Consider the following 27,728-nt stretch of genomic DNA (forward strand, 5'->3'; position numbering starts at 1 on the left):
TTGAGGCTGTAGAGTAGTGAGACATTTTGTCCTGTGTGGGTTGGGAATCAGAAGCAACCTTCTGCTCTGGGAAGCACTGAGATGTGATGGCTTTGGGAATGTCTCCGTGGGTTGAGAAAAATGTTGTGAAGTTAATCTTGGCTGCCTTTCACTTCCTGCTAGTGCACCTTTTATGAAACTTTTTTGTTACTCCTAACATCCGGCTAATTCCCATCACATACCTTCTTGTGCCTCTCTTCCATTACCGGGCTCACGGGGTTACTCTAATGCCTCCTAATAGCCCCCCACCTTTCTCTTCCTGAGCCATCACCCTGCCCCTTTCCTCAGGGACTTAAAGTGCCCTCCTGCTGCCCAAAGAATGAAATTCAGAGGTCTGACCCTGGCAGAGAAGTCATTTTCATAAGACGACGTCCACTCATCCTGCCTTATTCTGTCTGACTTACTTTTGGATTCAACTCGTTTGGGTGCCAGTTTTTGTCTTTGTTTTTAAATTTTATTATGGTAATATAAATAGATATAACTAATATTTTGCCTTTGTATCTTTTTTTGTTTACTGTTTTTGGTTGTTCGTTTTTTTGTTATTTTGCTTTTTTTTTTCCTTTGGTCTTTTCTATTCATCTTTAAAATCTTGCCATTTGAACCATTTTAAGCATACAAGTCACTGGTATTAATTACATTCTTAATGTTATGCAACCATCACCATCATCCATTATCAAAACTCTTTCATCACCCCAAACAAAGACTCTTATCTCCTTTAAGCAGTAACTCTGATTCCTCAATCCTCCCCCAGTCCCTGATAACCTCTAATCTTCTTTCTGTCTCCATGGTTTTGCCTATTTTAGACATTTCGTGTGAGTGGAATCATACAATGTGTGTCCTTTTGTGTCTGACTCCTTTCACTGAGCATGATGTCTTCAGAGTTCCTCTATGTTGTAGCGTGTGTCAGAACGCCATTCCTTTTTCATGGCTGAGTAACATCCCATTGTATGGATATACCACATTTTGTTTATCCATTCGTCTGTTGTCCAACACTGAGTTGTTTCTAGCTTTTGGGTCTCATGGTGGGCACCAGATTTAACTCACACCTTCTCCTCCCTTCACCGGTACTTGTGTTGTTCCTACATTGACCTTGCCCTGCCCCAGTCACTTCCTCTCGGGCAAGTGTGGGTCCCCTTCCTTCCCCACGGAGCTGCCCTTGCTCTCCCCAGGTAAGGAGACTGCCCCACCTGATATTTCTCTTTTGTGACACAGATAAGGCCTCCCTAATACCCTAATTGTCTGTGTGAATGTTCTCCCTGGAAGAGAGGAGCCACAGCTGACTCCACTTCATATTTCTTCTAATCCCCACATACTACTTTGCACATTGTGAATTCTTTATTGGTCTAATGTGTGAAAGAAATAATTTGTTTCTGATATTGGCTGCTATGATCCCCTGACCAACCAAGATTTGTGTGTTTAATGGGAGGTATGGTGTTTGAAGCTATGTACCCCTGAAAAACATGTTCTTAGCCTTGATCCATTCAAGTGGAATAGTATGAACCCTTATAAATAGAACCTTAAGGTGGGTTGCTTTGGTTAAGGTGTGGCCCAGCTGAATCAGAATGCGTCTTAATCCTGTGACCGAAGGCCTTGTAGGGAAGGTCACAGAAAGAGAGAAAGCTGAGGGAATGGCCAGAAGCTGTACATCAGTGTAACCCAGAGGAGAAGGGGGAGGTCAGGAGAGGCTGCCGGGTATGTTCCAAGGGACAGAAAAGCCACGGGCCCATGGCTGCCCCAGCCAGCTGCACACGGCCACAGGCTTCTGGGGAAAGCATTCCTGGATGACTCTGATTTTGGACTTCTAGCTTCAAAACCATGAGCCAATAAATTCCTGTTGTTTAAGCCAATCCACTGCTTGGTATTTGCTTTAGCTATGAGGAAACTAAAATAGGAGGCAACATGGGCTAATAGAAATAATCAGAACTTTGTGATCAAGCAGATCTGTCTACAAATCTTGGCTAGCCTGCATACTGTCTTTCCACATGTTCCTTTACTGGCTCTTGGTTTACTGATCTCTAAAAGGGATAATTCCATCCACTTGAGAGGATTGTGGTATGGATTACAGAAGGTAACATAAACCCTCAAATATGTTAGTTCCTTCTCCTTTGTAATTGTCTGAATGCACATGCTTAATCCGAAGAAATAAATATCTAACTAGTAAAGTCTAAGCACCAGAGGCAACTGCCACGTCTGAAGGAAGAACCACATTAGGAACACACATGCTGTCTCTTACTACCCAGATCAACAACCAGCTCTCCTGCCCCCTCCCCCCTAAATGTTGTGAATACACTGAGAAGCAAGATGGCCAGAAGAGATTCTTAGTTTAAATCATCAGACCTAATGGGAAAGCCCCATATTCCCAAGGAGGCACTGACTATGACAGGTCAGGTTGTCTGGATCCGATCTCAGTTGGGATACCACTAGGATATAGTATATATGGAGTTTGATTTAGTTTAATACATACCTTACTCCCTGGGGATCTATCAAATCTAGTCTCTGCCCTGCAGGTGTTTTCTCCCCAGTGTGGTGCAGCCAGACAAAAGGGCAGAGAGGTCCATCCCAGAGAGCAGGGAATTGGAAGTATTTTGGTATAAAACACAGTTCAAGGTCGGAAGCGGCGAGGGAGGCTGGGGAGAGTTGATTGCCCAAGTGAGTAAGTTTCTTAAATGGCAGTGTGTGGCCTTGTCTTGGTGCCAGCGTGTCAAAGGCGGTACACCACAGTTAAATTTGTGAGTCTGATTTGCATACTCTGATGCCTGAGAAGGTGGCTTTGAAGAAGGGTTTTGGCATGGGGAGGATGGATTAAAACATCGCTCCAGGATTCTTTTACCTGCATCAGCCAGTTGCTAACAATTTACAGATGTAAGCATGCTTCTAAAAATATGACTGTATGCAAGCTATAAAATCCCTAAAGGTGATTTAGAGGCAGGGCCGCAGGCAGTTTTTTTAGTGGGGATCAGTTAGGGGTTTGAATGTATGATTATCCTTCTACTGGAAAAAACCATTATAAGAAGAAAAATAGTTGGATGTTTTCTAATGAAAATTCCTTTATCTAATTAATTGAACACACATAAGTTAGACCCACCCACATTCATATTCACCTAAGTCTTTCCACTCTGGAGCACATTAGAAAACACAATGAATTTGGAGGCAGGAGACTTGAGACCAAGCCTCAGTTTTGCTACCAACTAGATGGAATCTCTGTATCTCAGTTTCCTCAATGGTAAAATGAGGAAATAGTATTGCATCAGTTCTACTCAGTTCATAAGGTGATTGCTGGAAGATAAATGGATACTATCTATGTTTTTTTTAAAAAAGCTGTAATGCTATAAAGATGCAATGTGTGAATATGGCAGAAATAAAAATTGCCTCTGAATTGCTGAGAATCAAGCCTGAAACAATTCTTGGAAGCAAGAATGTCACTTGGGACTTCAGAAGTGTCACATTGCTCTTCATGGCTTAAGAACACCAGAATAACAAAGAGATGTTATATAAGGAAAATCATTCCTGCAACTTGATAATAGGTATTTTTATGGAACTCCATTTTTCCTCTCATGTAAATGACAAAATATACCCATATGCAAACTAGGTCCTACTTCAATTGAAATTCTGAAGAAAGAAAAATAAATAAACTTGTGCTGGAAATGGAGTGGGTTAATTAATTAACTTATTCTATCCACTAATATCTGTGTACATATGATGTGCTTAGCTGTGTTCTAGATAGTGTGGGAGGCACCCAGAAGCATAGAGAGAATATAACAATATGGTTGTTTTGAGCAGATAAGAATACATTTGAGGATAAGAAAATGAACATAAGAGCTGTTTAGTAGAGCAGGGAAATGATGCAAGAAATGTCATAAGCAGATTTATGATAAGTGCAGACAGTTGATGTCAAGATTTCAGAGAGGAAAGAGAGAGTGAAAGCTGAGCTAGTCATTGAATTTCCTGTTGAAGAGAAGGAACTTGAGTTGGGCCTTGATAGCTGACTAGGATGTGGATAAGAAAAGAGGATGAGGATGCCTTTGCAAGTGGAAACTTGTGTTCAGGGAATCACTCACCAATCAGCTATCCCAGCTATCCCAATCCTCTGGGATAGCAGAGGGGGCATAATGGTATCATTGGGGATTTAATCATGTTCCCCACAAAAGACATGCTCGAGTTCTAAGCCCAGGCCTGTGGGTGTGAACCCATTTGTAAATAGAACCTTTGGTGATGTTATTAGTTATGGTGTGGCCAGACAAATCAGGGTGAGCCTTAATCCAACATGGCTGAAGCTCTTATAAGCAGAGGAAGCTGGGCACAGAAGTGAAAGCCAGAGGAGATGGACACTGCCATGTGATAGCTGCGGAAATGTACAGAAAAGTCATGGAACACTAAGGATTATTGACAAGCTACTGACTCTGGGGAAGCATGTCCTGTCAATTCCTATTGCCTCCAAAATGTGAGTCAATAAATTCCTATTGGTGTAAGCCAACCAGCCCATGGTATTTTTCATAGCAACCCTGACAGACGAAGGCAGTTTTTTTTGTACAATGTGACCTTTCTTACAATGGAACTTGGACTCAGACCAGGATCATGAATTTTCTGGTCACATAGCACAGGCCATGAGATCGCTGCTCCTGCTTCCTTCTGGGTCATGCGGCCTTCAAAAGGCATGGACTCTCAAAGTTGTAATTTAAAACAGTAATGTCCAAAGTGAGTTCCATGGGACTTTGATACCTTTTGATGTATTTCAATAGGTCTTTCCTAAAAATAAGGCATGTATAAAAAAACTCCAACTAATTCCATTAGAGATTTTCAATACACATATGAGGGTTAAGTTCATGTGTCAACTTGGCTAGGCTATGGTGTCCAGGTATTTGGTCAAGGAAGCACTGACCTGCTTGTTACTGTGAGGATATATTGTGGTTTTAAATCACCAGTAAGATGATTGCATCTTCGACTGATTACATCTATAATCAACTAAGGAGACTGCCTTCAATAACAAGAGAAGTCTCATCCAATCAGTTGAAGGCCTTAAAAAGAGAGTGGATGGTTTCAGCAGTCAGAAGGAGAAAATAGTTTATCTGGAGAATCCATTGAAAACTTTCCCCTGAGATCCCAGCTTGTAGCCTGTCCTACAAAATTCAGACTTCCCCCATCCCCACGGTTGCATGGCCAATTCCTATAATAAATACCATAATATTTATATTACATATATTTATATAATCCTCTTGGTTCTGTTTCCCTGGAGAACCCTGACAAGTACAGCACATCGGTAGATATGCCAGATTTTTGGGGGGCTACTCAGCCATATTCCCAGGCTCTTCTGTGATCTTTGCTGAATTGTAGGGGCTAGAAGTCTAATAACTACATTGCTAAGATTCTCTAGGTAGCAAGCTTCTTGTTAGATGCTGCCAGATAGAGGCTCTTACACGAGAACTAAAAGGTAGATAAGAAAGAACATTTGCTGTCACTTCTCCAACAAGTGGCAGGTTACACGTATGAGCTTTGGCAGATATGAGATTTTGTAGTCTCTCCAGATATCCCCCTGAACTTCACTCACCTCAAGGCTAAAGACAGTAGTGAAATTCCTGCAACTTCCTGACTCTGGTGATCCTTGGATCCAGCAGGGGTTTTACCTAATCTTTGCAGCTCCAGCCCTTCCAAGGGAATTGTAAACTCCTAATACCTGTATTCAATCCTTTTCTGCTAGAATCCTAAAGTGGGCCCTGCTTTCCTGACTGTACTCTAACAGTATGGCATAGCTAAGCTTCTGAGAAGTCTTTCTATACAACAGAAGAAATTGTTTAAATTAGCATTTACCAAGCATATTTGACCACAGTTATTATTGCACCACCCCACCCCTCAAAACAAAAAACAAAAAAAACCCACATTTTTTATATCCTGGGGTTTCTGAATTTCATGGAGCACCCTTTGGAAAACATCTAAGGGATTGTGGATTGAGAGCTAGGAATCCAGAAACCTGGGTCTGATCTCAGCTTTGAGACCTTGGATAAGTCATGTGGTCTCTCTGGTCTTTGGTTTCTTCATTGGATCAAAGGAAGAGATGGACAAAGCTCACCAGCAAGTTTTCCAGCTCTTATCACTAAGTAAGGAAAACAAAACAACACTGGATTTTGCTTTGCATTCTCTTCCTTTTGTGGCATGGTTTGCATGGATATTTTGACACTCGAGGAAGAAAAATTTCAAGAGAACTGGCAGCAAGCTGGTAAGTGCTTGGTAACTCTTACCAAAGATATGTGGTGGTTACAGAACTTCAAATCATTAGTCCTTACCCTAGAAACTTGGTCCTTCAGAAACATGCTTATTTTTGCATTGCCAAAGTATGGGAGAAAAACACATACAAGAAAGAAGCTTCCTGCACACAAACAAGGCTGTTTCAACAGTAGTGAGCTTCCCATCACTGGGAACATTCAAGTGGAGAGTGGCTACTAGTTTGGCAAAGATGACCAGAATAAGTTTCATCTGCCTTTGGCTGTCACTTCAGGTTTTTGTGGCAGGAAGGCATGATACAGCTCATCTACGTGGCTTCTCACATTTTATAGATGAGGAAATAAAAGACCAGAGGGGTTCTGTGGATTTCCTAGGGTCACACAGCTGGTCAAAAGCAGTGCTGGGAGAAAGCCCCAGCACATCTCTCACCCAGGATTCACTCTGATCTCTTTGAGAAGTAAAATATTCTTCTTGAACTTTTCTTTAAAGAAACAGTCATTTAATGTGAGCGGGAAAACACTCAAGGCTGCTAGCTACTGTGGGAGGCTGATGAGGTTGGAAAGTTTGAAGTAAACCTTTGGCACTGGAAAGTCTTTTTTCTGAGCATTCTTGGTATGGAGGCCCCTTCTCCATCCCTGCTGTGCCCATTTGTGCCCGACCAACAAATAGGCTTCTGAACAAGACAGGCCCTCCAGCCTCCAGCAGCACTGAAAAATCACCTGAGCCTAAGCCGCTTCTGCATGGTTTGAAAACAAACCACTCACCCCAGAGAGGCCACAGACACTGCCCAAGGCTGTGCCTTTTGTGGGGTGGGCTGCGTCAAGCTGGGGGCTGGGGGTTCCCTTGCTAACTGCTTGACAGAACCCATGTTTGCTTTCTAAGTGCAGCTGGTGGTGGGAGTGTATGTTGGGTAACAGCCTTTTCTGTTCTCATCCAGCTGCTTTTATTATCCAAATATTCCTGGGAGCAGGGAGGGGTACCAAAAAGTGCTGCCAAAGTGGAGAGCCACGGTTGTGACTTTGCAGAGGAACAGTGGTTCTTAACACAGATCTGATTTTATCCTGTTTTCTTTTTTCCCCAAAGAAAAATCAAGTATTTGAGAAAAGGAACAAAGTGCTAGAAATGATTGCCATTTCCTCTCTTCCTAAGAATGATAGAAACAAAGGTAAAGTAGTCTCTGTTAAAATGTCTGAATTTTAAGTGAATTCCTTGTTCCTTCCACTTTGCAGTAGCTGGGATTCAGTAACTGCAAACCTCAGGCAGAGCTTCCAACAGTGAGGAAGCAAGAGGGAGTTGGAAAGAGGCAGCCCTAACTTTTTGATTGGTTCTGCTTGTGAATTCTGCCAAAGTCAAGAGGGCAGGGTACGTTAGGACAGCTTGGCCTCATTTTTGCTCAGAGTTAACACTAAAGTGCCACCTTTGACCCCGCTCTGTTGCTTGGCCCCCATATCGTGCCAATCAGTGATTCTGTGGGTGATTCCCTTTGATTCCACATCCATTCCCAGTTCAGCTGCACACATTGCCTGCCTCTCACCCTAAGTATGGGTTCTTTCTGGTCTTCCGCCTTCATTCTTGACCCACTCCATTCAGCTAACCATGTGGACCTAGAGGCAACCTTCTCAAGCCCAGATTTAATTCTATGAGTGCCCTGTTCAGAATCCTCTGATATTTTGATCCTTAAGCCCTTTCAGGACCTAGCAATTCTCCTCCCTTCTAGTCTAAACTCCCGGTGGACTCCATTTCCAGCTTTGCTCCCATTCTTTATCTAAGAGCTTTGAACCTCCAGCATAAACCTACACTTTTCATACATGAGGACTATGAATGGTGTGATTAGGGCTTAAACAGTCAAAAAAGGGTCCCTGTGGCAGTTTGTCCCTTTGCTATCCTCCCTTTTATGGAACACAAGGAGCATCCATGAGTTCTACTTTGAACAGGATAAATGGCTTGGAGATAGCCCAGCCAGAGGTTTATTTACACATGCACCTAACATTTGCTAGACAACAGGTATTCTGCTGGGTTTCCAGATACATTGGTAAAGAAGATAAGCAAGATTCTTGCTTATGGGGAGCTTAAATTTCAGTGGGAGATGCAGATAACAAACCACAACTGAATTTTAAAAAACTAATACTTATGGGAAGAAATTAATTTCTTGGTGTGCTAGACTATATCAGTTAGTAGGGAGGGATACTACTTTGGGTTGTCACATAAGACCTTCATGACAAGGTGATATTTGTTAAGGTATAAAGGATGAGAAGGGAGCTGTCTTTTAGAGAGAGAAGTGTCCTGGTAGTGTAGGACATGGTGACAGAGCAGACCATACATGGTAAAAATGGGCATAGTGCCAGCTGACCCTCTTCCTCCTTGGAGAGGAGCAACAGAGGAATGTCAACTGGACATTTTGTCATCCTTCCATCTAGTCAACATTGTATTGGAGGTCCTGGCTACTGTGTGAAGGCTGGAAAAAAGAAGGTATAAATACTGGAAAAGAATTAGCAAAACTATATTTTCAGATAACCTATTGTATATGTATATAATCTTAAGGAATTAATAGACTACTTGTACAAATAATTTGTGAAAGTTATAGGATACAAGGTCAATATAAAAATACCAAATGTATTTCTATGCCAGGAATAAACAATTGGGTGATGACAGTAAGAATAACAATAGTTTTAGCATCCAAAAGCATTCATTACAGTGGCATAAATCTAATGAAAGATGTGTAAGAGTTCTGCACAGAAAACAGCAAATATTGCTCAGAGAAATCAAAGAACTCCTAAATAAATGGAGTGATATAACAATAATTTGAGTGGGAAAAATCAATATTGTTAAAAACAGACAATTTTCCCTAAGTGGATCTATAGATTTGATACAATATTAGTAAGGATCCAAATAGGATTTTTAAAGGAATGGACAAACTGATTTTAAGTGTTTGTTTGTTTGTTTCTTTGTTTAAATAATAGAAACCTACAATTTTGGAAAAGAACAAAACTGGTGAGTTTACACTGCTAAATTTCAAGACATACTATAAGGCGACAGTAATGATTATATAGATAAAGGGAACAGAAGAGAGAGCCTAGAAGAACCACACATGTGGTAAAATGATTTTAAACAAAGAACCCAACGAGATTCAATAAAGAGAGGAATGTCTTTTCAACAAATTATGATAGAATAACTGGATAACCATTTTAAAGAGATGAATTTTGATCCCCTAGATTATACCATGCCTCAAAATTAATTAGAGTTTAATCATAGAACTAAATGTCAAGGCTAAAACTATAAAAGTTTGCAGAAGAACAAACAGGAAAATATTTTCCCAAATTTTGGTAGCCCAAAATTTCTTACGTAGGATGTAAAAGGAACTAAAACACTAAGAAAAAAATGCTAAATTGAACTTCATCAAAATTTTAAAACTCCTCAACAAAAAACATCACTAAGAAAGTGAAAAGGCAAGCTACAAACTGTGGGAAATGGCAAAGAGTTTCAGAACACCTAAAAATCAATTACAAAAGACAGCAATCCAATAAAAATAGTCAGACATAAATAGACACTTTACTAAAGAAGAAATAAGAATGGCCTATAAAATCATGAAAAAGTGCTGAACATTGTTACTCATAAGGGAAATGGAAATTAAAGCCTCATCTAAATATCACTACACCCACTACAATGGCTAACATTTAAAAAATACTGAAAAAGTACAACCAGCAAGATGGTAGCAGAATAAGGAGCCCTAGAGTCAGCTTGTGCTACAGGGCAAGTAGTAATCACCCAGAGCTATCTAAAGCACCTATATGGGGGCTCCAGGACACCAGAAGAGCATCCTGTAATATCCTTGAAAGAATGAAAGGAAAAGACTGCCCATCTGCAGAAAGGATTCAAAAGTAGAGTGTTCCACGCCCCGGAGACCAGTGCCCATCCTCCACTGGAGGCACAAGTTGCCTTGGGAGCTATTCCATGGCTGGAATTGAAAGATCCACTTCCCAAAAATGGGGGAGGAAGAGACAGTTGGGCACCAACTTCAGCTACTGAATAGTAAATTCAGCAGGCTAAAGTATAATCCTAAGAACGGCTAAAGTTTGAGCCTGTTCAAGTCAGAAAGAGGCCAGGAGCTGCCATTTTAACTCTGCCTCTGGTACGAGGGGAGGCAGGGCAGACTTAAAATCATAGTGCTGGTAGGGACCTACTTCTTTCCATGCAGATCAGATTGCCCCCCAGCCCCACCTCCAGCAGGAAGGAAGCTGGGGAGACCTGTGCCAGCCTCTCCAGGAAAATAAAGGCCCTGCTGCCGAGGCTGGTGATCATCCTACTCTGGCAGCTCAAGCCACCTCAGGAGCTATTCTTTGGCTGGAGATGGAAACTCCATTTCCCAAAAATGGGAGGAAGAGACAGTTGGCCACCAACTTCAGCTACTGATTAGTAAATTTGGCTGGTAAAGTATAACCCTAAGAACAGCTAAATTTTGAGCCTGTCCAACTTGGAAAGAGGCTGGTAGCTGCCATTATGACCCCACCCCCAGCGTGAGGGGAAGCCAGGCTGACTGAAAATCACAGTGATGGTAGGGATGGGCTTCTTTCACCCAGATTGGCTTGCAGCCTAGCCTAGGCTTCAGCCCCACCTCTGGCAGGGAAGAAGCTGGTGGGACCTGCACAGTCCTCTCCGGGTAATTGCAGGTACATTCAGTAGGCACAGTAGTCAGAAGTCTACTGGTTTGAATGCAGTCATTTTGGACCTGCACAACATAGACTGCTGCCTACACCTGCAGCTCCATACCTGTTCTAGGCAGGGGAAAAGGGGAGTGAAACTTCATCAGTTTTTCTGGACTACAGTCTGGGCCTGTATGACTTGGATTATTACACATGGCTGTGGCTCTGTTCCTATGCATGGTGAAGGAGAAAGGTGGAAGAAGCTTCATCAGTCCCTGGGGCAATGTTGGCAGCTTGAACCTCCATAACTTCTAGCACCAAATATGTTCTCAGCCCCTAGTATACAACCAGCAAGGGAGAAAGAGCAAGAAAGCCGTAAAACAAACAGAGAACTGGACCCAGAATAAATACATCTAGTAAGCCAGTTGCCAAGGAACCAACAAAAAATTGCAATCAATACCAAGGAAAAGGAAGATATGGCCCAGTTAAAGGAACAAGATAAGCCTCCAGATGACATAAAGGAGTTAAGACAACTAAACATAGATGTTCAAACAAATCCCCTTAATAAATTCAATGAGATGACTAAGGATATTAAGAGCTGTGGAGATGTTTTCGGGACTTGGAGTTGTCCTGAGTGACGCCGCAAGGGACAGTTACTGGACATTGTATGTCCTCTCATGGCCCACTGGGTGGAATGTGGGAGAGTGAGGGCTATGATGTGGGCCATTGACCATAAGGTGCAGTGATGATCAGAGATGTATTCACCAAATGCAATGAATGTCTCATGATGATGGACGAGATTGTTGCTATGGGGGGAGGAGTGGGGTGAGGGGGGAGGTAAATGGGGACCTCATATTTTTTGAATGTAATATTAAAAAAATAAAGACAAAAAAAAAAGAAGACATTGGATGGGCACAAAGGAGAATTTGAAAGCATATATAGAAAAATAGCAGATCTTGTGGGAATGAAAGGTGCAATAAATGAAATTAAAAATATGCTGGAATTATATAACAGCAGATTTGAGGAGGCAGAAAAAGGATTAATGAGCTTGAAGAAATGGCCTCCAAAAGAACAGAGGAAGAAAAGAATGGAAAAAATTGAACTAGATCACAGGGAACTAAATGACAGCAAGAGACATGCAAACGTATGTGTCATGGGTGCCCTGAAGGAGAAAAGAAGGAAAAAGTGGCAGAAGGAATATTTAAAGAAATAGTGGTAGAAAATTTCCCAACCCTATTGAAGGACATAGATTTCCATGTTGAAGAAGCACAAAGTACTCCCATCTGAATAAACCCAAATAGACCAACTCCAAGACACATAATAATCAGAATGTTAAATGCTGAATACAAAGAGAATTCTGAGAGCAGCAAGAGAAGAGCAGTGCATAATATATAAGGGATTCCCAATAAGATTAAGTGCCAACTTCTTATCAGAAACCATGGCAGCAAGAAGACAGTGGTGTGATATATTTAAGATACTGCAAGAGAAAAACTTCCAGCCAAGAATCTTATATCCAGAAAGACTGTATTTCAAAAATGAGAGTGAGTTTAGAATACTCACAGATAAACAGACATTGAGAGAGTTTGTAACCAAGGGACTGGCTTTGCAGGAAATACTAAAGGGAGTATTACAGCCTGAAAAGAAAAGACAGGAGAGAGAGGCTTGGAAAAGAGCCCTGAAATGAAGATTATATCAGTAAATGTAACTAAAAGTCTCAGAAGAGCAGTGAAAATAAAATATAACTGGTAAAACCCAAAGGTCAAAATGGGTGAAATAAGAACATCCTTTCAGTAATAACATTGAATGTTAAAGGATTAAACTCCCCAGTCAAAAGACACGGATTGGCAGAATGGATAAGAAAATATGAGCCACCTCTATGCTGTCTGCAAGAAACTCACCTTATACCCAAGGATACCAATAGATTGAAAGTGAAAGGTTGGAAAAAGATATTCCATGCATGCAGTAACCAAAAAGAAAAAAAAAAGGCTGGAGTAGCTACATTTATATCAGATCAAATAGACTTTAAAAGACACTAGTAAAGCACACTCTGCGGAGGAAGGAAGTCAGAAAAAAATACTCCATTTACAGTAATGTAAAAGAATCAAATATTTAGGAATAAACTTAACCCATGATGTGAAGTACTTGTATTCAGAAAACTACAATGCATTGTTAAATCAAAAAAGACCTAAATAATTGGAAGAACATTCCATGTTCATGGATTGGAAGACTAAATATCATTAAGATTTCAGTTCTACCCAAACTGATATACAGATTCAATGCAATGCCATTAAAAAATTCCACCAGCATTTTAAAAATAAATGGAAAACATGTTTGTCAAATTTATTTGGAAGGGTAAGGGACCCTGAATAACCAGAACAACTTAAAAAGGAAAAGCAAAGTTGGAGGATTCTCACTTCTAGACTTTAAAAATTACCTAGCTACAGTGGTAAAAACAGCATGATACTGGCATAAAGACAGATGCATAGACCAATGGAACTGAATTGATGGATCAGAAACATCTGTAATCAAATGATTTTTGACAAGCCTGTCAAACCAACCCAGCTTGGGCAGAACAGTCCAATCCATAAATGGTACTGAGACAACTGGATATCCATAGCCAAAAGAAAGAAAAAGAATGCCTACCTCACACCTTATCCAAAAATTAACTCAAAATAGATCAAAAACCTATCTATAAAAGCAAGAACCATAAAACTTATAGAATAAAATGTAGGAAAACATCTTCAAAACCTGGTGTTAGGTGGTGGATTCTTAAAGGAGATAAGAGGAGAACTGAGATGGACTACTGATGCTTAATGTATGCAGAAGTTTTAATTAGCTTTACTGTACAAGTGTGGAAATGTATAAAGTTGACAGTAACACATTGTAGTGAGAAACAGCTGGTTTATAAATGGGAATGTGGCTGGAAAGGATAGTCCAGGGATGTAAATGGCAATTGAAAGAAAGCTAGAGAACAATCTAGGGACTGAATAACACAGTAAACCCAGAGATGGATGAGAATTGTGGTTGATGGTACAGATGCAAGAGTGTTCTTTGTGGGCTAGAACAGATGTACATCACTATTGCAGGGTGGTGGGAATGTGGAGAAGCATGAGAAAACTACAACTGGAATGATCTAGGGACAGTGGATAACAGCGATACTCTAATATTCATGCATCTATGCCAAAGATGTACTGTGTTGATAATGGGGGAGTATGGAAAAAGTGTGCCACATGTATGATATGGACCCAGGATAGTGGTAACAGTCTGATGATATTATCTCATAATCTGTAACAAATGTTCCACCATGGCATGGTGTGTTGCTAGAGGGATATTGTATGGGAATTCTGCACATTTGCTTGATTGTTTTATAAATTTTCAACGTCTGTAATGAAAATATTATTTACAAAATAATAATAGAGGAGCAGATGTAGCTCAGTGGTTGAGCATCTGCTTCTTATGTACAAAGTCCCAGGTTCAATCTCCGGTACCTCCTAAAAAAATAAATATAAATAAATAAATAACAAAATCCAAATTAAAAAAATAATAGCATATGTTGGGGGAATAATACACCAAATGTAAGACATAGTTAGTAGTAAGATTTTGACAGTATTCTTCCATGATTTGTAACAAATGTCTCACAATAATGCAAGGTGTTGGTGGTGGGTTGATGTATGGGACCGCAGTATGATGTTATGCATGTTTGCTTTGTAAGGTCACAACTTTTACAATACACTCATTGTTTATGTATGTTCGTGTATAAATGATATAAAAGATAATAATAATAGGGTGGGTTGGGGAAAAATATACCAAATGTAAGATACTTTGGTTAATAGCAATATTTGAGAATGTTCTGTCATCATTAATTAAAAATGTTTCAGAACAATACAAGGTATTGGTGGTAGAGTGAGGTATGACAGCCCTGTATGATGCTATTATGTATATTTGTTTTGTAAGTTCACAACTATTGCTATATACTTGTTTATATATGTTAATGTATGAGTGATATACTTCAATAAATTAAAAAATAATAATAAATAATTTTAAAATACTGAAAATAAGCTTTGGCAAAGGGCATGGAACAACTGGAATGCTCATTCAATTCTGTGGTAGAGTTACAAAATGGTACAAACATCATGGAAAACTATTTGGCAGTTTCTCATGTGAAACATACAATTATTATGTGAACCAGCAATTACATTTCAAAGTATTTAAACAAGAGAAATGAAAACATGTCTACAACCAACTATATAAGTATATTCATGGTAGCTTTATTCAAGTTAGCCCCAAACTGAAAACAACCCAAATGTCCATCAACAGGTGAAAAGATAAAAAATTATGGCATAGTCATAAATGGAACACTACTTGGCAATAAATGCGCACAACAATGTGGAGGAATCTCTAAAATACATTGAATGAAAGAAGTCAGACCTAAGGATTCACAGTCTATGATTCCTATTATGTGAAGGTCAAGAACAGACCAAACTAATTTATAATGATACAAGTCAGAAAAAAATGGTTGGCTCTGAGGAAAGGGAGCCTTTCAGAGAAGACATTCAGAGGTGATGGAAATGTTCCACATCCTGATTTGGGTGATAATTACAGAAGTATTTGTGTATTTTTCAAAACTTACTGTATACTTAACATTTGTACAAGTCAATGTACATAAATCTCTCCTCATTTAAATAAAAACTCTGTTTCTCCTCTACCTACTTACTCCCCAAATGAATGAAAGCCTTAAAGAAAGAATTCAGGAAGGCTGGGAGAGTGGGGAAAAGTCTGGATTGGGAAGCTTATGCCCTTGTTGACCTTTATCACATATTTGTTCTAACTGTCCAGACTGTTTCAGATGGTTCTTATAAAGATTAGCAATACAAATATTACCCATAATAACAACAACATGCTTGTGAAAGGTGCACTTCTCTGTTGAAGAAAGTGGTTTTATAATTTTTTTTTTTTTTTTTTTTTGAGAATCTGACATGAAGCCCACAGCTAGGAATGGGGCTGCTTTGGTGGAAGCCGAGGGGGAGAATGGGATAGGGACTTCACTCTTGCCTTCTCTCCCTTTCTCTCTTAGACGGTTGCCTGAGATACATCTGCCCAGCAATGAAGAGTTTGAAGACCATGTGGAAGGGATTCTCTTGTGTCAAACTCACCAGATTGACTTCTACTAGAAAATTTTTATAAATACTTTTATAAAGCCTTTCAGCCTTGTTGGAGATGAACCATTTCTCAGTTTGTGACTAGCTTATGTGTAAGATCAGGATCCCCTGTCCTTGCAAACTCACCACACAGACCCTGCCCCCAGTGAATCCAAAACCTGAGGTTCACGCATTTACCCCCTCATCTACTGGCCCCTAGTGATCGCTCTCAACCCGATAAACGGGTGTCTTACATACATGCGGAGGATGAATACACACTACTGAGTCCTGCCCAGATTTCTTTCTCATCTTTAGCTTTGTTTTTCCTTTATTATTTTCCACCTCTTTTTCTGTCCTTGTTTCATGCTTTTGTCATTATCTCTGCTTGCTTCTATAGTGTTTTTTCCCTCTGCTGTCTCTGGGCCTCAGAAAAGACAGGGATATATATTCATGATCACAAATCCCCTTTTCTGAGAATTCATTGCTCTGTAATTCTCCACTAAATCCCTGATAACAGACAAGTAGTTAAGAGGCAAAGTTCACGCGCAATGATAAACGTGATTGAATACATGCACCACAAATGGGGAATTGATTCGAAACAAGTACCCTGCAGGGTGTAGCCCCAGGCATATCCCACACATCACCTGAACACTGCTCATTGGTCACCTTGCCCACTCCATCTCAAAACTGAGTTTTAAATATTAATTAGTGAGCGATTATTTCGGCCTCATGAGTTATTGCTCTAATAAAATGGGTGCTGAAGCCCTAATTGCAACCAGTTTGAGTGTGTTATTGCTTTTCTAACAGACCTCTATAATTCAACAATTAGGAAGCATGAAATATAGTTTAACAGACATAATTTGATGATATAAAATTGTTCATCTGGTATGAGCCACTCGTTTCTATTAATATATCTCAGGTCACATGGAAAATGACTCTTTACAGGCGAACCTACAGAAGGTTGCTTTTTCCTCCCTGTCTTCTAAACCAGCTTGCTGGGAAGTCACTGGGGAAGTTTTTTTGATACACTTTCTGCTAGCAACTCTTTGATCTTGGGCAAGTTAGTTTGAACAATTTGATGTGTATGTCTTGACTGTACAATAAAATCAAGCTCTGGGACAGGAACGGTATTCGTCAGGGTTTTCCAATAAACAGAACTGACAGGATTTATTATAGGAATCGGCTCATGTGACTGTGGGGACTGGCAAGTCTAAATTCCTAAATAGGGCAGCCTGCAAGCTGGAAATTCCAGAAAAGGTGATTCTTCTATATTACCCAGGAGAAACTGGCTGACAGAAGACGAGGTGGGACTTCCTCATTCTGACTGATGAAATCCTCAGTTCTGGCTTTAAAACCTCCAGCTGATTGGATGAGGAGACTCTATTCATTGCCAAGGACAATATCCTTCCTTGATAATAGATACAATCAGCTGTAGGTGCAACTCACCAACTAATGATGTAAATCCATCTACAGAATACCTTCTCAGTAACAAGTTAATCCAGTGCTTACTTGACCAAACAACTGGGCACCATCACAGGAATCCAGTCTTTTACCCCCAGCTTTATTTATTAATTTATTAATTGATTTATTTACTTACTTTTGCATGTTGATCTTGTACCCTACCACTTTCTGAATTCATTTATTAGCTTTGGTAGCTTTTTTCTTTTTTTCCTCTCATAGTTTTGTTATGGATTTTTCAGGATTTCTATATATAGGATCATATCATCTGAAAATAGGAAAAGTTTTACTTTTTCTTTTCCAATTTGGATGCTTTTCATTTATTTTTCTTGCATAATTACTTTGGCTAGATCTTCCAGTACAATGTTGGATAAAAGTGGTGAGAGTTGGTAGCCTTTTCCTATTCCTGATCTTAGAGGGAAAACTTTGTCTTTCACCATTATGTATGATTGTACTTGCAGGTTTTTAATATATGACCTTTATCACATTGAATCCTTCTATTCCTAGTTTTCTGGGTGCTTTTATCAAGAAGGAGTGCTGGATTTTTTCAAATGCCCTTTCTGAGTCAATCGTGTTTTATTTTTCTTTGTCCTATTAATGTAGTGTCCTTTTCCTTCCAAATAAACTTGGTAATTGCCTTCTATTTCTGTAATTGCTTTCTATTTCTGTAAAGTAGACTGTTGGAATTTTGAATAGTATTGCATTGAATCTATAAATCAGTGTTAGTAGGATTGACACCTTAATGATATATAGTCTTCCAATCATGAATATGGAATGTCTCTCCATTTGTTTGGGTCTTCTTTGATTTCTTTCTTTCTTTTTTATTTATTTCTCTCCCCTTCCCCACCCCCACCTGTCTGCTGTCCGCTCTCTCTGTCCATTCCTTGTGTGTTCTTCTGTGTCCACTTGCATTCTTGTGAGCAGCAACAGGAAACTGCTTTTGTTGCATCATCATCAGCTCTCTCTCTGTGTGGCACCACTCCTGGGTAGGCTGTGCTTTTTTTGTGTGGGATGACTCTCCATGCAGGTCACACTCCTTGCACGTGGGTCTCCCCTACGTGGGGAACACCCCTGCCTGGGCCAGCACTCCTTGCATGCATCAGTACTGTGCATGGGCCAGCTCACCACACAAGTCAGGAGGCCCTGGGTTTGAACCCTGGACCTCCTATATGGTAGGTGGATGCTCTATCAGTTGAGCCACATCCACTTCCCCCTTTGATTTCTTTTATTAGTGTTTTGTAATTTTCTGAATATAGGTCCTATACATCTTTGGTTAAATAGGGTGTTTGGGTATTTGAGTGTTTTTGTTGCTATTGTAAATGAAATTTTCCTCCTGATCTCCCCCACAGATTGTTCAATACTATTGTACAGAAACAGTGCTGCTTTTTGCATGTCGATCTTATATCCTGCCATTTTGCTGAACTCCTTTACTAGCTCAAGTAGCTTTGTTGTAGAAATTTTGGAATTTTCAAAATACAGGATCATGTCGTCTGCTAATAATGAGAGTTTTACTTCTTTTCCTATTTGGATGCCTTTTATTTTATTTTTTCTTATCTAATAGCTCTAGCTAGAATTTCTAATACAATGTTGAATAACAGTGGTGAAACTGGCCATCCTTGTCTTTTTCCCTATCTTCCCCATTCAGTACAATGTTGGCTGTGGGTTTTTCATATATACCTTTTATCATATTGTGGAACTTTCCTTCTATTCCTATCTTTTAAAGTCCTTCTATGAAGAAAAGACACTGTATTTTGAGAAATGACTTTTCTGAATTGATTGAGATGATCATGTGTTTTTTCCTTTAATTTGTTATGTGGTATATTACATTAATTGATTTTTTTGTGTTTGAACCACACTTGCATACCAGGAATAAATCCAACTTGGTTGTGATGAATAATTCTTTTGATATGCTGTTGGGTTCTACTTGGAAGTATTTTGTTGAGAATGTTTGTATCTATGTTGATTAGAGAGAGTGGTCTGTAATATTCATTTCTTGTAGTATCTTTGTCTGATTTTGGTATTAGGGTGAGTTGGCTTCATAAAATGTGTTGGGTAATTTTCCCTCTTCTTCAGTCTATTGGGAAAATTTAAACAGTATTGGTGTTAATTCTTCTTGAAATGCTTGGGTAGAATTTACATGTGAAGCCATCTGGTCTTAGACTTTCTTTGTTGGGATTTTTTTTTTAATTGTGTTTTTTTTTGAAGATACATAGATCACAAAAAATATTACATTAAAAAATATAAGAAGTTCCCATATACCCCACATGCTCACCCCCCACCCCCACTTCTCCCACACCAACAACCTCCTCTATCATTGTGGCACATTCATTGCATTTGGTGAATACTTTTTGGAGCACTGCTGCTCCACATGGATAATAGCTTACATTGTAGTTCACACTCTCCCCCAGTCCATTCAGTGGATTATGGCAGGATATATAATGTCCAGCATATGTCCCTGCAATATCATTTAGGACAACTCCAAGTCCCAAAAATGCCCCACATTGCATTTCTTCTTTCCTTTCCCTGCCCTCAGTGACTACCATGACCATTTTCTCCACATCAGTGCTACAATTTCTTCCATTACTAGTCTCAATACTTCTAAAGTAGAATACAAGTAAATTCACTCTAATCCATATTTTACTCTTCCATTCTGAAGACCCTGGGATGGTGATGTCCATTCTACCTCTAAATTGAGAGGGGGATTAGATCCCACATTGTTGATGGATGAGATCCTCCTGCTTGGAGTTTTTTGATGACTGATTCAATCTCTTTGAAGGTGATTGGTTTTAAGTTCTTGTCATTTTTGTAGAGTCATTGTAGGTTGTTTGTACTTTTCTAGGAATTTGTCCATTTCATCTAGGTTGTCTAGTTTTTTGGCATACAGCTTCTTATAATATCCTCTTATGATCCTTTTTATTTCTGTGAGTTCAGTAGTAAAGTCCCCCCTTTCATTTCTGATTTTATTTATTTGCATCTTCTCTCTTTTTCTTTGTTAGCCTAGCTAGGGGTTTGTCAGTTTTTATTGATCTTCTCAAAGAACCAGCTTTTATTTTATTTTTTAAATTTTCTTTATTGTTATTTTGTCCTCACTTTCATTTATTTCTGCTCTAATCTTTATTATTTTTTCTTCTGCTTGATTTTGATTAGTTTGCTGTTCTTTTTCTGGTTCCTCCAGGTGTTTAGTTAAGTCTTTGATTTTAGTTCTTTTTTCTTTTTTAATACAGGTATTTAGGGCTATAAATTTTGTCTCAACACTGTTTTCACTGTATCCCATAATGTTTGATAGGTTGTATTCTTGTTTTCATTCATCTCAAGATACTTACTAATTTCTCTTACAATTTCTTCTTGGACCCATTGATTGTTTAAGAGTGTGTCGTTTAGTCTCCACACATTCGCGAATTTTCCCTTTACCTGTCGTTATTTATTTCCAGCTTCATTCCATTATGATTTGAGAAAGTGCTTTGTATAATTTCAATCTTTTTATATTTATTGAGACCTGCTTTGCAACCCTACATGTGGTCTATCCTGGAGAAAGATCCATGAGCACATGAGAAGAATGCATAACCCACTGATTTGGGGATGCAGCATTCTGTATATGTCTGTTAGGTCTAGCAAGTTTGTCACATTGTTCAACTTCTCTGTTTGCTTGTTGATCTTCTGTCTAGTTTTTCTGTCCAATGATGTGAGTGGCGTGTTGAAGTTTCCAACTGTTGTTATAGAGATGTCTGTTTCTCCTTGCAGTTTTGCCAGAGTTTGTCTCATGTATTTTGAGGCACCCTGGTTGGGTGCATAGATATTTTTGACTGCTACATCTTCCTGGTGGATTATCCCTTTTATTAATATATAATGGCCTTCTGTATCTCTTTCAACTTTTTTGCATTTAAACTCTATTTTGTCCGATATTAGTATAGCTATCCCTGCTCTTTTGTGGTTATGCTTGCATGGAATACATTTTTCCAAACTTTACTTTCAGTTTCTGGTTAAGATTCTTTTCTTGTGCTCCTCTCTATTCTGGCTGGTGTCCAGCCTTCCCCTGGTGTCCTAAACCCTAGAACATTTTTTCTAGGTTGTTTCTGCCTGTCCTTTACATATTTTTTCTGGGAGAAAAGTGACTTCTGGGTCTCTCTAATCCTCCATTTTCCACTATAACTACTTTTAATGCAGGACTTCTGCTAATTTGCTCTTTGGTATCTGTCATAGCTCGTGCTTTTTTTTGTCCCTCAATTCTTCCATTAATACCTACTTTCATATTTATTTGGTGTTTTCTTTTTTTGGTAGTATACCATTTTAAGTCTCTTCTCATTCCCTTCTATATATATTTTTATACATTTTCTTTATAATAACTATGGGGCTTAAAATTAACATCCTAATTCTGTGTCAATCCTGTTTGATTTGAAATCAACTTATCTTCAATAGCATACACAGCCACATTTCTTATACCCATCATTCCCCCCACCATTTTTGTACTTGTTAAAAATTTTCCCTTTATACATTTAATGTTCAAAACAATAGCTTTACAATATCTTTTTGTCCATTTGCATTTTAGAACCGTAAGAAATAAAAAGTGAATTTATTTGCCAAAAATACAATACAATGCATTCATAATTGCACTTCTGGTTACCTTTACTGGAGGTCTTTATTTCTTACTCTGCTTTGTTCCTCTGTCTAATGTCCTTTCCTTTCAGTGTGAAGAACTCACTTTAGCTTTGCTTGTAAGCAGGTTCAGTAGTGATGAATGGCTTCCGCTTTTGTTTATCTGGGAATACCTTAATCTCCTCCTCTATTTCGAAAGACAGTTTCACTGGTCATAAAATTCTTGGTTGGCAATTGATTTCTTTCACATTTATAAGTATTTCATCCTACTTCCTTCTTGTTCCCATGGTTTCTGATTCTTCTTTGGACTCCCTTTTATATAGTATATTGCTTTTCTTTTGCAGTTTTCAGAATTCTCTCCTCCTTGGCATTCGACAGTTTGACTGCTCTGGCTGGATGTGGTATTTCTTTGGGTTTATCCTGTTTGGAGTTTGTTGGTTTTCTTCAATGTATATATTTATGCCTTTTGTTATATTTGGGGAGTTTTCTGCCATTATTCTTTGAATTCCTTCTATCCCTTTCTCTCTTTTCCTTCGGGAATTCCAACGATGCATATGTTGGTACACTTGATGGTGTTCCACAGTTCTCTTAAGTTCTCTTAGCCTTTTTCATTCTTTTTGCTTTCTGTTCCTCAGCCTGAATCATTTCAATTTTCTTTTCTTTGAGTTCCTTAATTTTTTTTTAAATTCTGCCTGCTCATAACTGCCCTTGAAATCCCCTAGAAAGTTTTTAATTTCAGTTTTTGTGGTCTTTAACTCCACTATTTTTCTGTTGGTTCCTTTTTAAAATTTTACCTCTTTATTGAAATTCTCATATTGTTCGATTGTTGTTGTCCTGATGTCCTTTAGTTCTTTTCTCTGAATTTTCCTTTATCTCCTTGAGCATACTGAAAGTCATATTTTTAAAATAACATTTTCATTGAAGTCATTCATACATGAACATACATAAGCAATCAATTTATAATAAAGTTTGTGAGTTTAAAAAACAAACATGCATATCATCATACAAGGCTCCCATATATCTCCCCCCACCAACACCTTGCATTGTTGTTAAATATTTGTTACAAACTATGAAAGAGCATCTAACTTTAGCCCATATTTTACATTTGGTATATTTTCCCCCTCATCCACCCAAATATTAACACTCTATATTAGTGTTTTATATTTGTTATCATTCAGGAGAAAATGTCCTCATATTTGTCCTGTTAACCACAATCCATTATCCACCACTGAATTCTCTGTGTTATACTTTGTACAATCCATTCGAAGCATACACTCAGTGGCTTTCATTGTCATCAGAGATTTGTATTGTCATCACCTCAGTCAATCATAGAATATTTTCATTACTCCAAAAGGAAAAAAAATCCAATACCCACTGATACTTCCCCACTATTGTCCTTAGTATTGGAATAATATCTTCTTGCTATTGCTGCAAAAATTTTACAATATTACTGTTAACTATCATCCTAAATTATATTGTAATTTTCCTATATATTACCATATGCTTAGCACTTTGTAAAAGAACATTCTTATATTTATACTATTAACCACAACCTTTATCTACCAAAAAATCACTGTTATACATTCCCTAGATTATTTTCTAGTTTTCTTTCAACTGACATTTACATCCATAGACTACCCCTTTTAGCCACAATCACATTTATAATTCAGCACTGTTATACTCATTATAACATGTTACTCTTAACTCTATTCAAATCTACACTTTTACAACTGATCTTATTAATAATGCTACATACATTAAGGATCAGCCCCCATTCTCAACTTACTTTCTATTTCCTAGTAACCTATACTCTAGAGTTTCCTTTGTGAGTTTATTCATTGTATTTAGTTCATATTAAGGAGACCATACAATAATTTTCCTTTTGAGCCTGGCTTATTTCACTCAACATAATATCCTCTAGGTTCATCCATGTTGTCATATGCATCCCGATTTTATTTCTTCTTACAGCTCAATAGTATTCCATTGTGTACATTTAACACATTTTGTTTATCCATTCATCTGTGGATGGACACTTTGTCTGGTTATATATTTTAGCATCTGTGAATAATGCTGCTATGAACATTGGTGTGCAAATGTCAGTTTGCATCCTTGCTTTCGGTTTTTCTGCATATATTCACATTAAGGGGATGCTTTATCATACAGAAGCTATGATATGAGGTACTGCCAGACTGTCTTCCACACAGGCTGCGCCATTCTATATTTCCACCAATGTAAAGGAGTGTTTCTGTTTCTCCACATCCTTTCCAGCACAGGTAGTTTTCTGCTTTTTAAAAATAATGGCCATCCTACAAACTGTGAAATGCTATCTCACTGTAGTTTTTATCTGCATTTCCCTTATAGCAAATGATGTTGAGCATTCTTTTCATGTCTTTTTGGCCATTCATATTTCCTCTTGGAGATGTGTCTATTCAAGTCTTTTGCCCTTTTTAAATTTGGGTTGCTTGTCTTTTTATTATTGAATCGTATGATCTCCTTATATAACATAGAAATCAAACCCTTGGCAGCTGTGTGATTTCCAAATATTTTCTCTCATTGAGTAGGCTGTCTTTTTACTTTCTTTCTTTCTTTTTTTTTTTTTTTTTTTGGTATCAGGGGATGGGGATTGAACCTGAGACCTTGTATGTGGGAGGCTGGCACTCAACCACTGAGCCACAATGGCTTCCCTGAGTTGGTTTTTTCATTTGTTTTGCTAGCTGCTTGTTGTTCATTTTGTTTTGTTTTGTTTTTTTCAGAAGGCACTGGGAACCAACCACTTGAGCCACATCCCTTTCCTTTTTACTTTCTTGACAGTCTTTTTAAGAACAAAAGTGCTTAATTTTGAGGAGGTCCCACTTTTGTATTTTTTCTATTGCTTGTGTTTTGGATGTAAGGTTTAAGAAACTACCACCTACTGCAAGATCCTGAAGATTTTTCCTACACTTCTAGGTGTTTTATGGTTGTAACTTTTATACTGAGTTAATTTTTGTATAAGGTATGAGATAAGGGTTCTCTTTCTTTCTTCGGCTATGGCTATCCAGTACTCCTAGCACCATTTGTTCAATAGACTGTTCTGGCCCAGCTGGTTGGGCTTAACACTCTTGTTAAAAATCACTTGACTGTAGATGTGTGTCTATTTCTGAGATCTTGATTTGATTCCTTTAGCAAATCTGTCTATCTTTATGCCAGTAACATGCTGTTTTCACCACTGTAGCTAAGTAATATGCTTTAAAGTCAGGGAGCAAGAGTCTTCCCATTATGTTCTTCTTTTTAAAGACATTTTTGGCTGTTTAGGGTCCTTTATCCTTCCGAATAAATTTGATAACTGGCTTTTCTATTTCTACAAAAAAGGCTGTTGGGATCTTTATAGGGATTGTGTTGACTATGTAAATCAGTTAGGGTAGAATTGACATCTTAACAATATTTAGTCCTCTAGTCCATGAACACAGAAGGGACTTCCATTTATTTGTCTTCAATTTCTTTTAGCAATGTTTTATAGTTTTCTGAATGTAGGTCCTTTATGTCCTTGGTTAAGCTTATTCCTAAATATTTTATTTTTTTTAGTTGTTTCTTATAAATGGAATTTTTTTTTCTGATTTCCTCATCAGAATCCTTATCAGTAGTGTACTGATAAGCTACTGATTTTGCATATTAATCTTGTATCCCACCACTTTGATGAATTCCTCTATTAGTTCTAGTAGCTTTGTTGTGGATTTTTCAGAATTTTCTAGATGTAATATCATCAACAAATAGCAATGGTTTTACATTTTTCTTTACTATTTGGGTGACTTTAGTTTCTTTAACTAGCCTAATTTTACTAGCTAGAACTTCTAGCACAATATTGAATGACATGGAGGCAGTGGGCATCCTTGTCTTGTTCCTGATCTCAGCAGAAATCTTTCAGTCTTTCACCATTGAGTATAATGATTACTCTAAGTTTTTCATGTATGCACTTTACCATATTGAGAAAGCTTCCTTCTATTTCTATCTTTTGGAGTGCTTTTATAAAAAGCGTGCTGTATTTTGTCAAATGCCTTTTCTGCATCAATTGAGAGGCTTATGTGATTTTTCTTCTTCAATTTATTAATGTAGTTTATTGATTTTCTTGTGTTGAACCACCTTTGCATACCTGAGATAAAACCCACATAATAGTGTTGTATAATTCTTTTTTTAAATATAATTTTTTATTTATTTTTAAAAGATACATAGATCATGCAAAATGTTGCATTAAAAAAATATAGGGGATTCCCATATGCCCCACTCCCCACACCCCCCCACTTTTCCCACATCAACAACTTCTTTCATTAGTGTGGCACATTCATTGCAACTGATGAACACAATTTGGAGCACTGCTACTCAGCATGGATTATAGTTTACATTGTAGTTTATACTCTCTCCCAGTCCATTCAGTAGATTATGGCAGGATATATAATGTCCTGCATCTGTCCCTGCAATATCATTCAGGACAACTCCAAGTCCCAAAAATGCCCCCATATTACACCTCTTTTTCCATCTCTCTGCCTTCAGCGACTCCAGTGACTACTGTCTCCTCATCAATGGTATAATTTCTTCCATTGCTAGAATCACAGTAAGTCTATATAGTAAAATACCAGTAAGTCCACTCTAGTTCACATTTTATTCCCCAGTCCTGAGGACTCTGGGATAGTGATGCCCATACCACCTCTTAATTAAGAGAGGGCTTCAATCCCAAAGGGCTGACAGACAGGACTCTCCTGCTTGTAGCTGTAGATTCTCTCAATTCCTTGGTGTGGTGGTTGTCCATCCTCACCTCCTTGTTTGCTCTCCTGGGTGAGTCCTATAAACTGGAGAGTAGGTGTTGCAACTCTGCTGAGGCTCAGGACCCAACTGGCACATGGACATCTCAGAGATTCAAATCTTCTGGACATACACACACCAACCCCAATGCCAATCATAGGTTCAATAAAAGGGATACAAGAGGCATGTATAGAGAAGTCACATCTGAGTCCAACTCCATCACACTCAGGAGCACACTCCAAAGTAGGGCCCACTGGCAAAGCACCAAACTCCAGACCATATGCCAGGACCATAGGACTTGGGTGTCTCTGTAGCTCTCAGGAGCCCCACTATTTGGGGAAGTATCTACTTCGGCAGTCTATGAGATCCTGCTGAGACATGCATAAGCACCAAAGATGACCTCCTGGCTCATTTTGAAGTCTCTTTGCCCTATAAACTCCTTTATTTTTTACCATTTTTCCCTTTTATTCAAGGTCTTTTTCCAGTTGCATCACCAGCCAGTGCTTGGTAGTAATCCTTTGGTGCCAGAGAGGCTCATCCCAGGGAGTCATGTCCCATGCTAGGGGGAAAGTAATGCATTTATATGCTGAGTTTGGCTTATAGAGTGACCACATTTGAACAACATGGGGTGGTCTCAGGAGGTAACTCTTAGGCACCCTGCAGCACTAGGCCAAGTTCAAATTTCAAGGTCAAAAGGCTCATAAGCATAGTCATCAGTATCAAGAGCCTATCAATGGACCATCCTTCTCACTGGTCATTGCCTCTGCACTTGAGGGATTGTTGTTATTCCATTAGAGAATGTGGCAGAGCTCTCCTGGGTGGGAACCCAGCACTTCCTCAGTTGTTGCATGAATCTCTACCCACTGTGGCA

The sequence above is a fragment of the Dasypus novemcinctus genome, chromosome 24, assembly GCF_030445035.2.
Source record: "Dasypus novemcinctus isolate mDasNov1 chromosome 24, mDasNov1.1.hap2, whole genome shotgun sequence".
NCBI lineage: Eukaryota > Metazoa > Chordata > Mammalia > Cingulata > Dasypodidae > Dasypus > Dasypus novemcinctus.